The sequence below is a fragment of the Pipistrellus hanaki genome (assembly GCF_964339955.1).
Source record: "Pipistrellus hanaki genome assembly, chromosome: 2".
NCBI classification, from domain to species: domain Eukaryota; kingdom Metazoa; phylum Chordata; class Mammalia; order Chiroptera; family Vespertilionidae; genus Pipistrellus; species Pipistrellus hanaki.
This window is the reverse complement of record NC_140504.1, coordinates 72,013,051-72,025,398: the sequence shown is the minus strand read 5'-3', so window position 1 is coordinate 72,025,398 and position 12,348 is coordinate 72,013,051. Positions and strand designations below refer to the sequence as shown.

Here is a 12,348-nt window from a genome sequence, read left to right as displayed (position 1 = left end):
CATGCGAAAATCAAGAGTATAGGTTTTGTAGTTTGCCTGGGGTTAAAATTACAAGTACAGTAAAGCCTCGGTTTTGGAGTGTTCTTGCTCCAAGATATTAATGTGGGTTTGGTACAAATGTTTGCTAGAATTCTTTTTTATATTTCCAATCACTAGTTTTGTTGCTTTTCTTTCTTTTTTTCTTTTTTTTTCTTTTTTTTGACAAGTTTTTTTTTTTTAATTTTTTTCTCTCCATTTTATTGTTCTTCTGGATTCTGATAAGTCCCTAATGCTGACACATACTAAGTTGTTTCTTGAATGAATTCAGTTTGATTCTTGTTTTTTTTTTTATTATTATTATTTTTTAGTTAAGATTTAGCACACTTACTCCTTAGCATGTATTTTTTTTCCTTTATGCATTGTTGCTTCTTTAATTTTATACTTTAAAATATTTTTAAAATAAAAATAAAAAAATAAAATATTTTATATACAATTTGTGCATTTTCTCTGTGCAATTCCACCTGGAAGTTTTTTTCTGCACTTGTCATTATGCTACAGTAGATGCCATTTTTTAAAAAACTTTCTTGAGATCCTTTATTCTCCAGAATTTTTCTCAAGACACTTGTTATTTTCTTATTTCTCAGGTTATAAGTTAAAGGATTTAGTAATGGAACTACTATTTTAAACAAAATAGCAGCTTGTATATCTTTCTCTCCTTCTTCAATCAAATTTGGTCTAGTGTACATGAAAAAAAAAGATCTTTAGAATAATGAAACAGACAGAAAGTGGTATGCACAGATAGAAAAGGCTTTAACTTTTCCCTCTTTGGATTTCATTTTGACAATAGTAAAGAGAATATAGTGGTAAGATATTAAGACACTATCTATGGTGAAGACTTGAATTGAGCCTGAAAAGACAAATAGTACCAGTTCATTGACATAAGGGTCAACACAGGAGAGTCTGTAAAAAGGAACACTATCACAATAAAAGTGGTTGATGTTGTTAGATCCATAGAAAACTAACCTGAATAGAATGCCTCTATGAATCATGGAATGCATGTATGAGTACTCCTTTGTAGAAAACTGTTTTTCTCTTGCTGCTTTTAATATTCTCTCTTTGTCTTTTGCCCTTGGCATTTTAATTATGATGTGTCTTGGTGTGGTCCTCTTTGGATTTCTTTTGTTTGGGGTTCTCTGCGCTTCCTGGACTTGTAAGTCTATTTCTTTCACCAGGTGGAGGAAATTTTCAATCATTATTTCTTCAAATAGGTTTTCAGTGTCTTCCTCTCTCTCTCTTCTGGCACCCCCATAATTCTGATATTGGTTTGCTTGAAGTTGTCCCAAAGGCTTCTTACATTATCTTGCAAAATTGCAAAAGCCTCTGTGCTCAGCTTGGATGGGGCAGAGTCTCAGGGCTGAGCAGACAGTCTTGGCTTCCCATCAGCCCTGCCCTATGAGGCCCCTGGGTCTCAATGTTTCTCGGTAATTGTTGCAAGCACCTCTGAGAGAAAGCTGCCCTTGAGTTTCACCCACAGCCAGATAGTCCAATTTCTCCCCCAATGAATCTGGATTCCCAGATTCTCACCTGGAACTGGAGTTCAGCACAGTCGGGAGCTTGTAGTTCCCTCCAACTAGAGAAAGCCAGTGGCACATTCAGCAGTCAGTCCTTTCTGTGCACACTTGCATGCGAGCCTCCAGACTTTTGCCTTTTACTGCTCCCCTGAGTTTCCACCTGACCATCCAGATTCCCCCTGTAAGAGCCTGGGTCCCCAGGGGCTCACCCAGAACTGGGGTTCAGTGCAGTTGGAACTGGGGTTCAGTGCAGTCATGAGCTTCCGACTCCCTCCCACTAGGGAAAGCCAGTTACAACCTCAGCAGTCAGTCCTCTCTGCACGCACTTGCATGTGCACCTCCATACCCCTGCCCTCCAAGGCTTCCTGGAGTCTTCGTGTGCCTTTCTCTCTACCTGACAGTCCAGACTCCCTCTGTATGAGCCTGGGTCCAGAGGGTCTCGCCCGGAATTGGAGTTCAGTGCAGTTGGAACTGGGTTTCAGTGCAGTCAGGAGCTTCCTTCTCCCTCGAGCCAGAGAAAGCTAGCCAGGCACTCAGCTGCACTTCCTCTCTGCATGTGTGTCTCCGTACCTCAGCCCTTTGCAGTTCCTCTGATTCTCTGTGAACTTTTCTCTTTCCTTCTAGTTGTAGAATTTCCACTCAGCCAGCTTTCCTGTGGTTCTGGATGATGTCCATTCTGGTTTTTAGTTGTAGTTTTGAAATTGTTGTGCAAGGCAGCAGTTTAGGTGCTTATCTGTGCCACCATTTTGGTTTCTTCCAAGGGCCATGTTTTTAATTTAATTTATTTGAGTTAATACCATTTATCCTCAACAACCTGAATATAAAGTCTTTTTTTTTTTTTCTTTTTTTTTTTTTTTTTTTTTTAAATATATTTTATTGATTTTGTACAGAGAGGAAGGGAGAGAGATAGAGAGCCAGAAACATCGATGAGAGAGAGTCATCGATCAGCTGCCTCTTGCACACCCCCTACTGGGGATGTGCCCGCAACCAAGGTACATGCCCTTGACCGGAATCGAACCCGGGACCCTTCAGTCCCCAAGCCGACGTTCTATCCATTGAGCCAAACCGGTCCCGGCTGAATATAAAGTCTTAAGTGGGAAGAAAAAATTCCCACTAAATTGGTCGGCAAAGACTTTGTAGAAAAAGTGGGCACTGAGCTAGAATTTGTTGTTTTAGAGGAGAGTGGTGATGTTCGCAGAGGTGGTAAAGCAGCACCTTTCCCACCTTTTTTTTTTTAACCCCCACCCAAGGATATCTTTTATTTTTATTTTTATTTTTAGAGAGTAAAGGAGAGAGAGAGGGATGGGGGCAGGGGAGAGAGAGAGAGTGAGAGAGAGAACTGTCAATCAGTTGCCTCCCATATGCATCCTGACCAGGTATCAAATCTGCAACCTAGGTATGTGCCCTGACCAGGATCAATTCTGCAACCTTTTAGTGTACAGGGCCAATGCTCCAATCCACTGAGATATTAAGCAAGAGCTCCCACCTCTTTTAAAAGTCATTATATAATCCCTAGAATCTTCCTTTGAAATTATATTTAAAAAGCCTTTGATTGATACCTTAATTTTACATAGTTCTTGCATCTTAAAAGACTTTTTGTTTTCTCAAAATACTTTCTTATTTAGGACTTCTCTATAATTTACAGTGCTATGAATTCACATTGCCCAGCAATCTCAACTTCCAATTTGTTTGGTTAATTATCTTGATTTTTCTAATTCTGCATCATTTGAGTTCACTTTATCTCATTATGCGGTACACTCACCATGTAACACCCCTAAGTCCAGCTCTTCTCTTCATGGTTCTCTGAATAAGTCATTTTCTTTCTTTGTTTGATGTCTTTTACCTGATCTGTATTAACTGCATCGTGTCCCTCTGTTTACCAAATCCTACCCCTTCTTTAATGCTCTCTTCAAGGTCTACCCAGCTTCCCTAGAAAAACCTATCATGTCTTCTTCCCATCTCACAAGCTCCTGTTAACCATATAACACCTCTCAAGTATCAATATTTCCTTTGTATGATCCTCCGGTATTTCATTGATGTCTTATTCTCCTCAATTTGATTACAACTCATTAACATCAGGATTATGCACATTTCTGAGATGCATTCTGAGGATATAGTGAAGTTTAAAGCAGGAACAATAATCACTTCCCTCAGAATTAAATTCTAGACCAATATGATTATTTCAGGAGGGGAACACATTTCTATGATAATGCAGGACCACATCTGTGCTGATATGGTATCATGGGGATACTTTTTCCTATAATGAGAGCTTGTTAAGAATTGTTGGGGGAAAGGGTTTACCAAAGGAAGGGAAGGGTGGAAGAATGGTGCATTTTGCTCCTAGCTCACCTCTTATCTATGAAACAATATGGGGTCAGTGAAAATTTATGGACTTGGTAAAAACAAAACAAAACAGAACAAACAAAAAAAGCAGGTAGCTCATTTCTTGTTATTCAAAGTTACTTACAAATTTATGAAGACTTTTATGTTTTCTTAACATTAAGGAAGTCCTTATGTTCAGTACTGCAAGACAGTTGCCATTTATTATACGACTTATTCATCTTCACACAATAAATACTTTATAGTGCTTACTGTTGTTGTTGGAGGTCATCTAGAATGACATCACCCTCAGCTGGCCATGAGCTGGACCCAGGTCTTCACTCCTTCCAGTGTACTTGGAATGTTTGTTCTTCCCACTGTTGTCACAGTGAAAACTCCTTTCAAGCATGAAGACTTGAGACCCTAAGTGTTGGTGAGAGCATCTGAATACATGGCTGACCTGAGGTAAGGCCGCTATACAAACTTTGAAGATTCTGGCAGCAGGCGTGGAGATCTGCTCGCCTGTGGATGCCTATGACAAGCCTGTAAATAAGTTCCCTTGCTTATTAAACTGACACCTGCCAGTCTGGAGCAGGCTGCCTCCTTTGGTCTCTCCTTGTCCTTCGTGTATGGGAGCCTGTTTGAGAACCAACAACTATGTGTCATCACAATTATAGATTCTGTTTTTATGAAGTTTGCATTCTTATAGAGGAGACTGGGGAAGCAGATGGAAATAGATACATATTAGGAAAACAGTGAAAACTAATAATTGGGAATCCTGAGGATAAAAATAGAGGAATGTGAGAAGGAATGACTATTTCTTTAGATCAGATGGTTGGAAAAGCTCTATAGGAAAAGGTGAGCAGTCAAGTTGATATGTGAGTTGCAAGAAGCCAATCATGGACATTTGGCAAAGAGCATGACTATTATGCTACTTGAAATAAACCAATCAGAAAAAAGTAAGTGTCACATGATCTCACTCATATGTGGAATCTAATGAACAAAATAGATCCAGAGTGAACAGACTGATGAATTTCAGAGAGAGGATGAAGGTTTGGGGGGGGGGGGGGGGCGGGGGGGGGGGGAAGGAGATTAACCCAGGAACTTGTATGCATATATGCATAGCCCATGGACACAGATAATAGTGTGATGAAGGCTTGGGAGAGGGGTGGGAAGGAAGGGGTAAATGGGAAAGAAAAACAACAGCAAAACAAAGAAGACATCTGTAATACTTTCTCTTTTTTAAATAATTTTTTATTGTTGAAAGTATTTTTCCCTATTGATCCCCTCCAGCCCATCCCTGCCCCCCACCCCAGGCCTTCAGCACCCTATTGTTTGTGTCCATGGGTTATGCATATATGCATGCAAGGTCTTTGGTTGATTTGTAATACTTTTAACAACAAAGATAAATTTAAAAATAAAAATAAATGAAGACAGAGTGGAGGTAGTGAAAATTTCTTAAGGCAGAAATAAACATTGCTTGTTTGAGGAACCCATAAAAGGCAGGGGGAAATGGTTGATGATGAGATTGAAAAGTTGATCTTGTAGGGTTTGTAACACAGAGTATGGAGTTTGCATTTTATTTTCAGTGTGATAAGCTTTGGGAGGGAGTATTAGTTTCTTATTGCTACTGTAACAAATTGCCATAAACCCAGCTGTTTAAAACAACATAAATTTATTTTCTCACAGTTCTGAAGCTGGAAGTCTGAAATGAGTCTCTCTGTGCTAAAATTAAGGTGTCAACATCCCTTCTGGAGGCTGTAGGGGGAAATTTCCTTGCCTTTTCCAGCTTCTAGAGTCTGTCCATATTTCTTGGCTCATGCCCCTCTTCCATCTCCAGGCTAAAATGGCCAGTTAACTATTTTTCACATTATATCACTTTGATTCTGACTCTTCTATATCTGTTCTCAACATTTAGAAAATTACTTTGGACCCACTGGGTAATCCAGAATTATGTAATTCCCTCTTGCCATGTAACATAGCATACAATGATTTTCAAAGATTTAGGATAAGAACATATTTTGGGGGACCATTATTCTGCTAACCAAAACAATTTTTTTTAAAAAAACAAACAAGGAAATGGCATTGCTTTATTAACATTTTAAAAAGGAATGCTCCATCAACTGTTCAAAAACTGGACTATGAATGGTAAGGATGGAAGTGGGGAGACCAGCAAGGAGGAGGGTATTGCAGTAGTTCAGAATTAGTAGTGGATATGGAGAAATGTAGATGGGATTAGGTTATTTTTTGGAGGAAGAGCCAAAAGAATTTGCTGATGACTTACATTTGAGAGGCAGATGTGAGGGGCTGAAAAGAGCTAGCAAGGAAAATGCCTAGATTTTTTTGCTTTGAGCATCTGAAAGGAAGATGTTAACATTTACTGAGTTGAAGGAGACCAGAGGAGGAATGCTTTCTTGGTGGGTGTGGAGGAGGAAGTTCTGGATTTAGAAATATGTTTTCTTTTATCCATGTTATGTTTGAGATGCTTATCAGTGGAGATGTTCAACAGGCAATTGAATATAAAAGACATATCTAAAGATTAAGAGTCAGAGAGAGAGAGAGAGAGAGAGAGAGAGAGAGAGAGAGAGAGAGAGAGAGAGAGAGAGAGAGAGAGAGAGAGAGAGAGAGAGAGAGAGAGAGAGAGAGAGAGAGAGAAAGAAAAGAGAGAGAGAGAGGAGAGGCTCAAAACGGAAAAAATAATTTAGGAATAGTAGGGAGGCAGAAAAGAGAAGCATAAAGGGAGAGAAGCCTTTGGGACTTTGGTTATATAAGCCGAAGTATCTAGCATAAAAAATACCTAGTGGGAGCAGAACGCAGTAGTGTAGAAATTATAGGAAGTGTCCTAAAAAAAAAAAAAAAAAAAAAAAATGAGGTCCAAATGCCAAATCAAAGAGCTTGGATTTTACTTAGTAGGCCCTGAATAAACTTGTCAAGGGCTGATGCTATCAAATATGTTTCAGAAAAACAACTCTGAGTGTGACTCATAGCTTTATTCCCTATGTTACATTTTATATGTTGGTATGGCATAGATGATAAATTAATTAACAAATGTTTGAATGCTCCTTATCCATGGATGATTAAAGATGTAGGATAAAGAATAACATTGTGAACTAAGGTTATTATAAAAAACCACAACAAAACCACAAAAGAGACTCCAAATTTAATGTGATGAATGCTTATCTGTTTTTCTGGTCACATTTGACTCACTGATCAAGAGTGATTATTACAACACCAAGCATATGCTGATTAAGCAATAGTAAATCAAAGCAATATAAGTTTCCATCAATGTTTGCTTTGACTTCTCAATATACTGGGATGCAGTCATGTAAACAAATAATTTGAATGCAAAGTGATAGGACCTATAGTATAAACATGCATTCAGAATTATGGGAGAACAGATGGGAAAGACTTAATTTGCCTGGAGAGTGTTAAAAAGCTTCCTGTAATAAAAATGCCTTTTCCATAATAAAATAACGCTTTAGTTTGGCAGTGGAGAGCAAATCTTCTTGTGGGACAAGCAAATCTTCACAGCCATGTACTTGTTCCCAGATACTCGTTTTTCCTCTGGGGAAGTAGTCAACACTGCTTTCCAAGCCGTGGTGACTGCAAGAAAGCATTGCTCTCCCATTCACTCTGGTCCAGGTGATTCCCTGAAACACAGAGAAGGTTAAGAAGAAACATCTATACATGAATTTACTAGTCAGGAAAACAAAGTGTAGTAACACGCAACTAGAAGAGTAGTTGTCAAACCTTTCTCTCCACTGAGAAAGCAAGCTGGCAGATGATGTTGACTGTGACATACTTCCATGGACTTCTTCATGTAATGAATGAGCAATTGTCTACTGGCTTAACTATTATTCCTCTTCATTCTTCTCCCATCCAGGATAGCATACCTTAATGTAAAAGAGTGAGGAAGGTATTATTAAGATAATCTGTAATCTACCCTAGTTATATAAATCACGTTAAACTCTGGTGCTTTATGCTTAGGAATGTGTTAATTACCATGCATCTCATAACTGATTGTGACAGATGAGGGTGTTGAAATAGTCTGAAGGCTGCTGATCTTGACAATCTGGTTTATATGAATGAATTGCTCATCTTGCCTTTATGATTCCCGATAGCAAGGCCTCCTTACCTATCTCCAAGTCTATTTCTGAAAAACAGATGCTGTCTTCTCCCAGTCATGGGGAAATTCAGGCATGGACCAGCCCAGGGAGATCCATTTCCAAGAGTGTGAGAGACAGAAGACTAATTTCACACTAGGAATGCCCACTCCTTCAGGGAGCTTCCAAACTTAACTACAAGGACATACCCTCAAAAGAGAAATCATATAAAAATGTTCTATAGTTAGGCCCAGCATGTATATAAGAAACATGTATGTGCACACACATGAAACAAAAAAGACAATAATGGTTGTTTTATTACAGATTACCCAAGAGAAGACATTTGACCCTGACCTAACAAATATATAGACATTTTCTCAGAAGGATTTGAAAAGGAATGATAAACAATGTGTCAGAGGCATGAAAGCTCATGAAGTTTTGAGTAAGAAAGTAGTCTCCATTATGGCTGCAGGGTAGGGTGTGTTTAGAGAACTTGGCACTCATGCTATAGATACTTTACTCAACATTTGATCCAATTTTGGCATCCTCTTTCTGAAATAAATATGGAATGAATCAGCTATTCTTAATCAAGTAATTGCTCAGGAGATGTTCTAAAATCATTTGGTACATATCAGACTGGATCTTTGAATTTGTTGTTAGAGTAAAAGTCAGAATTTCTAAGAGAGATGTAGGAATTAAGAGATAGAAAGTAGGTGGCTAAGCTATACTCAATAGAGAAATCATAAAGTGAGACATGGAACTTGCTTTCTTCTTCTGTTCCCCTTTATCCTTCCTCCTTTTTTTCCTTTCTCCCTCCCTTCCTCCATTCCTTCCTCACATAGAGTCTCTAATTTATGCCAGCTACAATACTAGGCACTATGGTTAAGCAATAAACAAAAGCAGATATGATATCTGCCTTTTCTCTCCTTAAAAATTTGAGGCGGGGGAGGGCCTCTCTCCCATCGGCAGCATGGAGTTTCTTTCTTCGCAGCTAGGACTGGAAGCTAAGATCAATCCTTTAGAACAATTGTCAGGGCTGCAACAAACTGGGCATCCATTTTTCCTACCTTAGACATTTGTAAAATAAAAAAATGGGGGCAATTATGGGATACAGACATTAACCAAATAGTCATCCAAATGAATTTAAAATCACAACTTTATAATTATTAAGGCAAAGTTATTGGAGATATGAAACTTGTCTATAATGTAGTAGCAAACCCTGTGGACTTTAGGACCAGGATGCCTAATTTCTAGGTGATCATGAGAAAATTATGTAATCTATCTGTGCATCAATTTCCTCATAAAAAATTGATATGATAATGGATTATACCCTGAAAATGGAATCTAAAAGGTAGTTTTAAGACTTAATAAATTGTGTGTAAAGCACTAGAAGAGGGCCTATAAATGCTATCATCACTGCCACTGTTGTTATTACTTGTGGTGGGTAGTAGAGTAGGGGAGGTGACAGAGAACTTTCCTTCAAGAAGTGATGAGTGAGCTGAAATTGGAGACTGAACAGCATTTACCAGGGGAAGAAGTGGGTGAGCCGTGAGACCATATACAAAGCCCCTATTTCTGGAGGGATATGACCAGTTCAAGGTACTAAAAGAGGGTCAGTGAGGCAAAACGAATTAAGGAGGAAATGGTACAAGGGAGTGTGGCAAGGAGGGAGGGGACAAATTATGAGGGCAGGGGACAAACAATATTGCAAATTTTGGTTTTCATTCTAAGAGCAATAAGAATCCTTGAGAAGTCTTTATAAAGAAGGCTGATATAATCAGATTTACATTTTATAACTTAATTCTTGCTAGAAGCATGAAGAATAGATTGGAAGCTGGCAAACTGGATGTGGGAAAACTATTGAAATTTCCCAGGAAAGTGATTATAGTGGCCTGTCCTAGGTGGTAGAATGAGTGAAATGGACAAATTGGAGGAATCTTTACTATATAAAATGAGCAGGACTTCATGAAAGAGTGGATGTAGGATTCAAAGACGAATGATCTAAAATTCTGGCTTATGGAGTAGGGTGATGATGGTAATCATTGAGTCTGGAAATATTGGATGAAGATCAAGTTTTGGGAAAGGGGTACAGAAGATAAGTCTGAATTCACATGTGCTGTTTTTGAGGTGCCTTTGAAACTTCTAAAAGAATATGTTTATTGGCAACTGAATATTAAGGTTTAAGGCTCAGAGGAGATGTCTGAACATACATTTATGTAAAGACATATATTTGTGAGTCAATTACCTACAGGTGGTTTCTGAAGCTGAGAGAGGACCCAGGCAATAGAGCCTAGAGCAGGGGTCTTCAAACTACGGCCCGAGGGCCACATGCAGCCCCCAGGGGAGTCTGATCCTGCCCGCCAGGTTTTTTGGGCAGTGAGCGCAGCCGAGGTGTTACAGTAGGAATTAGTAGTTCATATAGTCCGGCCCTCCAGCTCTCTTGATCGTGATCTGGCTCCCACTTTAAAAAGTTTGAGGACCCCTGGCCTAGAGCAAGGCTGCCAAGAGAAATATCATGTAAGCCACACATGTAATAGATAACTTTCCAGTAACTGCATTAAAAGATAGTTAAAAGAAACATGAGTTAATTTTAATAATGTATATTTTATTTAGTAAAATGCATCTAAAATATCATTTCAACAGATAATCAACATAAAATTATTAATAAAACATTTTACATTACAATTTCATACCCTGTCCTCAAAATCTGTTGTGATTTTTAAGTAATTATAGTGTGTCTAATTCAGACTATATATAGTTTAAGTATTCAGTAGCCATGTGCTTAGCGGCTACCCACTGGAACAGCACAAGTCTAGGACTAGAGAGGGGAAAAAAAAAAGCAGAGAGGGAGCAAAGGGAAAGGAAGAGAGATAGGGTAATGTAGTAAAAGTTAAAGAGCTAGTGTTTCTGAAAAACAAAGCATAAAGCTAGTGGTCAAAAGATTCAACTGGCTTCAGACTTTGCCACTGTAAAAGATGGTGAAGTTCTGTTCTATTTTGGGAAACATTAATTGACCTTATACTCTTTAGTTCCTATTTTCCCCCAATTTTTAACATCAACCTTCTTAAAAGGCATTCTATACCTGCTATTTTCATTAACTCTCTTTAATTGTCTGCAACCTACATTCAGTCTCATCGTTTTGTAAAAGCTGCACTCCCCAGTGTGTCGTCCTTCAAGTCCAATTATCTTTCCAGGACATCTGTTCTCCTTGACCTATCTAAAATATTTGAAAGTTTAAACATTTCCTTATTCTTAAAACTGCTTCTTTCCATCTCAATGCTGGCATCTTTTGTTGACCATCTCTAATCATTTCTTCTCTCTTAAAAATTGGTAACTCACAACTTGAAGGGACTGGCTCCCAAGCCTTCATTTGTAGCCCTAATCAAAATATTGTAAAAAGGTGAACTTATAGTAGGATGGTTGTCAGGAGCTGAAGTTTGAGGGAAATGGGGTGATGTTGGTCAAAGGGCACACTGTTCCAATTACCAGATGAAAATGTGCTGGGGGTCTAATGTCCAGCATAGCGGCTATAGTTAACAAAGCTGTTTTATATATTTGAGTGTTGCTAAGAGAATAAATACTGAAAGATCTCACCACACACAGGAAAAGGGTAATTGAAGTAAATGGAGTTGTTAACCAACCTTATTGTTGCAATCATTTCACAAATATCTATGTGTATAGAAACATCATATTGTGCAGCTGAGTCCTGGACATGGGGAGAGCTGCCACAGGAGCAGAGCAGGCTGCCTTCCGACATGCCTCTGGCTCCCGCCTGGTGGGTGCAACGGGTGCGTGGTCCCATGAAGGGCTCCAGACCAGGGTGTAGGGTGGCACCGGGACAGGATGGCAGAGGTGGGAGTTGCACTGTGGGACCCAGAACTTGAGCAGGGTTGGCGGCTGGAGTGGGGGAGGGGCCATGGGCTCACCGAGGCTGGAGGGTCCCAATCACAGCCACGTTTGCTTAGGCCCCCCCACCGGCGCTGCCACAGCAGCTGCCACCCTAGCTTTGTCTGGAAGAATGTCTGGAAGGTCATTCGGCTGTCTGTCTAATTACCATATTACCCTTTTATTATAGACTAGAGGCCAGGTGCACAAAATTCATGCATAGGGCTGGGGTATGTGTCCCTCAGCCCAGCCTGCACTCTCTCCAATCTGGGACCCCTTGAGGGATCGGGCTGAAATAGACCTAAATGGGCAGTCGGACATCCCTCTCACAATCCAGGACTGCTGGCTCCCAACTGCTCGCCTGGCTTCCTTCCTGATTGCCCCTAACTGCTTCTGCCTTCCAGCCTGATTACCCCCTAACTACTCCCATGTCAGCCTGATTGATGTATAACTGCTCCCCTGCCAGCCTATTTGCCCCCAACTTCTCTCCT

General features: G+C 39.6%; 1 pseudogene across 1 annotated transcript; it reads right to left on the bottom strand.

Annotated features, from left to right (window-relative positions):
• Positions 1 to 526: 526 nt before the first annotated feature.
• Positions 527 to 1,037, bottom strand: LOC311615209 (olfactory receptor 5K1-like; annotated as a pseudogene). The gene has a single exon. The product of its transcript is annotated as an olfactory receptor 5K1-like (transcript).
• Positions 1,038 to 12,348: the final 11,311 nt, after the last annotated feature.